The 5273-nt window shown below is 37.1% G+C and overlaps 1 protein-coding gene across 1 annotated transcript in view; it reads right to left on the bottom strand.

The window, feature by feature from the left end:
* LOC101847675 (beta-mannosidase) overlaps positions 1-5273 on the bottom strand; it is a gene marked incomplete in the record, with an annotated part of 34662 nt that overhangs the window by 26870 nt on the left and 2519 nt on the right.

Below are 5273 nucleotides of genomic sequence, written 5' to 3'. Positions count from 1 at the left end.
AGATAGATAGATAGATAGATAGATAGATAGATAGATAGATAGATAGATAGATAGATAGATAGATAGATAGACAGATAGATAGATAGATGTGCATGCTTAAAACCTCAAGGACATCTCTAGAACTTCAAACTCAAACAGGTAATTTAAAATATTCTGATAAATAGTGGATAACCTATTAAGAATTAAAAAACAGGTATTAAAAAAAACTCGATCTTCGTGCTGTCTTTAACGTACTCCATGTTTCCAGTTTTTGACGTGAATCAATTTGAGAGCATTAAATCTAGTCCTAAAAAATTGGAGTTAGAAACTGGCATTCTACAGACAGCGGGCTTTCGTTGGAATAATTTGTTTTTCGACGATGTGGAATCAGGTGGTCGTCAATTTTTGGGCATATGGAGTTACTGGTCTTATCCTAAAGTTTATTTCTTTGTCTTGCTTCTCATGCAAAAAAACTATCTTGAATAGAAGTTGATACATTAGCGATTGAAGGAGGGGGGGGGGGGCCTAGCTCCAGTGATAAAATTGGCGAGGAAATTGCCGTCAATGGTTGAAAAGAATACCCATCCACTTTGAAAAGAAGTCGAGATACATGTATATGAAATTGAAGGAAGTGTGGGTTACAGGGTTTCAGAGTTAAAAGTAGCGTGAAAATGGCCGCCAAAGTTTGGTGATGTCCATGGACTGAGAGTTTGGAAACTTAAAAGGTACATTTTTTTATTTGTGCGTTTAATCGACGGTTTTCAGTGAGATGCACGCTGAAATGTGTTTTGAAAAGACAAAAAGGTGTTGACCCCCCCTTAAAAAAAAGAAAAAGAGTTCAAACAAAATTTCCTAACAGCCAGAAAGGCCAGAAAAATGTCGTTTTCTATCAGATTTTGAGGTCAAAAGAACGTTTTTAGACATTCCTAAGAGTACAGATCTGAAAGGAAAACAACTCCCAAACGTCCGGACGTACATTTAAGATAGTTCAAGATAGCACGGTGCTTATGTTGTGTGGTATTAAAATAAGAGTAGCTAGGACTACATGCACTTGTACAGAGGTGACCTATCGTTTTCTTTCTTATCTCTATGACCTGGTTGGAAAAAAGTGTACTAAAAGAAAAGTTTTATGATAAACTCACAGACTTGTATAAATTCATGTTCAGGGCTGTACACTCTGACATATTTCCGGTTCACCATGGAGGGGGCGATGTGACTCTATATTGAACCAATAATAAATGAGAGGCAAGAAGGTTGAAAAGGCGCGATGTGACTCTATATTGAACCAATAAATGAAGAGCAAGTCGGTGGAAAGGGCGCGATGTGACTCTATATTGAACCAATAAATGAAGAGCAAGTCGGTTGAAAGGGCGCGATGTGACTCTATATTGAACTAATAAATGAAGGGCAAGAAAGTTGAAAAGGCGCGGATGTCCTTGACTATAACCATAACGATACTGTTGTTTTGCCTTTCATTTGCGCGTCCATGGTGCGAACCAGTGCAACAATTTTTTTTTATTTTTATTTTTTAGATAGTAAGAGCGATGTCCATGAAAGTTCGCGATAAAGGATATTTAAAATGCAAGGCTACGTGAATTTAAAAAAAGAACCCAAAAAAAAAAATGTTCAAGGGTAAAAGTAAAGAATAACCCCAATAATAAAACGTAGGAGGGCAACAAATACCAAAACTTTGGTCTATAATTTTATTTAATGTATCAACTTTTGGGACGTCAAAGTTTTGGGCTTTTTTGTTTTGTTATTTGTTTGTTTCTTTGTTTCTTTGTTTCTTTGTTTGTTTCTTTCTTTGTTTGTTTCTTTGTTTGTTTCTTTGTTTGTTTCTTTGTTTGTTTCTTTGTTTGTTTCTTTGTTTGTTTCTTTGTTTCTTTGTTTCTTTGTTTGTTTCTTTGTTTCTTTGTTTCTTTGTTTGTTTCTTTGTTTCTTTTGTTTGTTTGCTTGTTTCTTTATTGCTTGGGGTTTTTTTACATTCTTGAAACTTGGCGAACGAAAGAAGTGTAATGCACACTAAGAATTATATTACTCAGTACCCATCCAATACTCTGAAAGAAAATCGATGCCAACAGGAAATAAACTGGCGAAAAATTTATGTTGGCCAGGTTGAAAGAGAGCAGAGGGTTGGGGGGGGGGGAAGGGTGTGCATCATCGATATTTGGCTACCTTAGAATAAGAACTTTCTATGAGAGATTTTTTGCCGTTTTGAGCTACTAAAACGAGGAGGTCAGAAACCAAATTTTAATATTCTATCTGCTCTATCAAAATCGTAAAATTATTCGGAGTCGTTTTCAAGACATTCAAAGAATTGCGTTGGAACAAGCTTGACATATTGTGAAACTCAACATTAATTTCTAGCGCCAAATTTCTCCACAACAAGGTACTGAGCACATAGAATTTGATAATTCTAAGGTAGCTATTTGTGTGGATTTATGGTAGAAAAAAATCAGGTGCTGGACAAAGTAATGAAACAAGAGAAATCGACATTCTCCGCCCTTTGGACAATTTTTGTCTTTGTTTCGTGCCTTGTTTCTTTGTTTGATTTGTTACTTTTTGGCTCAACGTATTCCATGTCCAATTAAAAACACACTACTGTGTGCGCTCTACAGATAAACGTTGACCAAAGGCACAATGTTTGTTTTTAAATTGCAGTTTTCAAGGACACTCTATCTTTGGATGTCATTAAACTTTGACGACCATTTTCTAGCCTATTTTATGTTTGACACCAGTCGATGATCTGACCTTCAGTCGTAACTGACCTCCACTTCTATTCAAGATAGATAGCTATTTTTCTCTTTCATTAAAAAGAAGACAAACGAACACACTTAATTAAGATGATACTAATAAGTCCAAATGCCCAAACATGGAGGAGCACCAGATTCCACCACGTCGTGACGCATATTTTACTTATTTATTGCGCCAAATTGAAAGGGGACATAATAAACTACGTGACAAGGAACAGATGGTGATGTTCGTTCCCGCTCGTTCTATGGGATCATTTTCTGACTTCCTTCATCCTTCAACATCCCACTCCTCGCCCCAGCTAAGACCTGACCTCCATGTTGACTCGTCTTTAGAGCTGCTGCCGTTTCTCAATCCTATATCACTTGTGTCTATTGTCGGCATGCTGATTTGACTCTTTGTGAATGTATGTGTGCGATTGTGTGCGTGTGTGTGAATGAGTATGTGGGTTTATTTATGTGTGTATGTGTAACTGTGTGTGTATGTGTGTAAATGTGTGTATGAGTGTGTGTGTACATATGTGAATGTGTGTATGAGTGTGTGTGTATATGCGTATGTGTGTATGAGTGTGTGTGTGTGTGTGTGTTTGTGTGTGTGTGTGTGTGTGTGTGTGTGTGTGTGAGTGTGAGTGAGAGAGAGAGAGAGAGAGAGAGAGAGAGAGAGAGAGAGAGAGAGAGAGAGAGAGAGGGAGAGAGAGAGAATACATGTACCTACATGCCGCAGCAAATTTCTCTTTGTGGAGATCATTTGAAGGGCGGCTGCTGTCAAGCTAACTGAGATACCATTATAATTTTCCCAGGAGACAGGCGGTCATCATCGTGATAATTATCAAGAGCTAGTAATAATAATAGTAATAACAATAATAATAATAATAATAATAATAAAAATAATAATAGTAATAATAATAATGATAATAATGATAATAATAATAATAATAATAATAATAATAATAATAATAATAATAATAATAATAATAATAATAATAATAACGTGCTGTCCTCCGATAAACACGAATCATCTCGAGAACGCTATCCAATTCTAACATGCATATTAATATTTTGCGTATATTTATGGGGGGGGGGGGTCGGCGCGGGTTGAGTTCTTGCGTCTGTGACAAGCATTTCCTCCGTTATCAGTTTGCTCCTTATCATCTGACGAGGCACTCAATAAAATTATGTCAATGTCAAAGAATCAGAGGACAACGGGGTTTTTTTTGTTTTTTGTTGTTGTTATTTTTTTTTGGGGGGGGGGTTGGTTTTTGTAGTTGTTGTTTTTTTATACCGCACTCACTTGGGATGATGACGTGTGGCTTGTGACTTCTCAAACTCAAACCGCTTACTAAGCACTTAATGACACAACCGAGTCCCGAGTGTGTCCCGCGTAGTGGTCACTGATAAGTGCGCCACGGCGCGCTGGAATCAGGCGCTCGTCAAGTTTTGGACATTAGGAATTATGGGTATAATCTTCCAGCCTGTTCATTTGCCTTGCTTTTGATGGGGAAAAAATATCCGTCTATCTTGAATAGATGTTGGGTTATTTGCGATTACAGGAGGTGGCGGGTGTCTGGTGATAGAAGTGACATGAGAGAGATAATGGCAGCCAAATTCGGATGACTTCCGAAGCTACAATGTCCTTGGAAAAGACACATTTACATATTTTTGGTGCCTTCGATGAACATTATCCAGCAAAAATCAGTGCAAAAGCTGTTGAGGCCTTTTTTTTAAAAGGCAAACAACCCCTCCCCACAAAAAAAATAATAAAAGTTGCGAAACAGGCCGAAAAAAGTCGATTTTTTTTTCAGTACATTATTTTGACAAGTGCCTGATTTCACTATGGTGCTACACATGTATCTTTTAAAACAAGATTCCACAGAACAGATAAGAAAATGACACATTCACAGCCTTGAAATAAAAACGAAAATTTCGGTAGATCCAAAAAAGGTTAAAAACAGAACGAACTCCAAGTTTTGATAGTTCTGACCACAACAAAAAAAAATGGAACAAGCGAAGAAGTAAGGCTACTGGGAAAGATAACGCTATCGTTCTGGATCAAAACGTTTTTGCTTGACGGTGGATTAATTGTAAGCAGTTGTTTTCATAACAATGTTTGAATTAAGATTGACTATAGTAGCAATTAGGTTTGCTGCTTCATCAAAAGTTCCGCACAGTCGCGCTTCCAAATGATATTCTTAAAAAACCTCCGCCTGACCATAATAATTATGGTATTGTATTCTTCGACTAGGTCAGTCTCAATGCTCGGAAGTACTAACGTCCGCTTTACAAACCAGAAACGGATGTAAGCTGCGATTGTTTTTAGCATCTATCTATCTATCTATCTATCTATCTATCTATCTATCTGTCTATCTATCTATCTATCTATCTATCTATCTATCTATCTATCTATCTATCTACCTATCTATCTATCTATCTATCTAGCTATATGTCTGAACCTACCATTTAGCTATTTCTCTCCGCTTCTCTATCTCTATCCCTCTCCCCACCCTCTCTCCCTCTCTCTCTATTCTCTCTCTCTCTCTCTCTCTC

Source organism: Aplysia californica, unplaced genomic scaffold (genome assembly GCF_000002075.1).
Source record: "Aplysia californica isolate F4 #8 unplaced genomic scaffold, AplCal3.0 scaffold00428, whole genome shotgun sequence".
NCBI classification, from domain to species: Eukaryota; Metazoa; Mollusca; class Gastropoda; order Aplysiida; family Aplysiidae; genus Aplysia; species Aplysia californica.
This window is presented reverse-complemented; position numbering and strand designations above follow the sequence as displayed.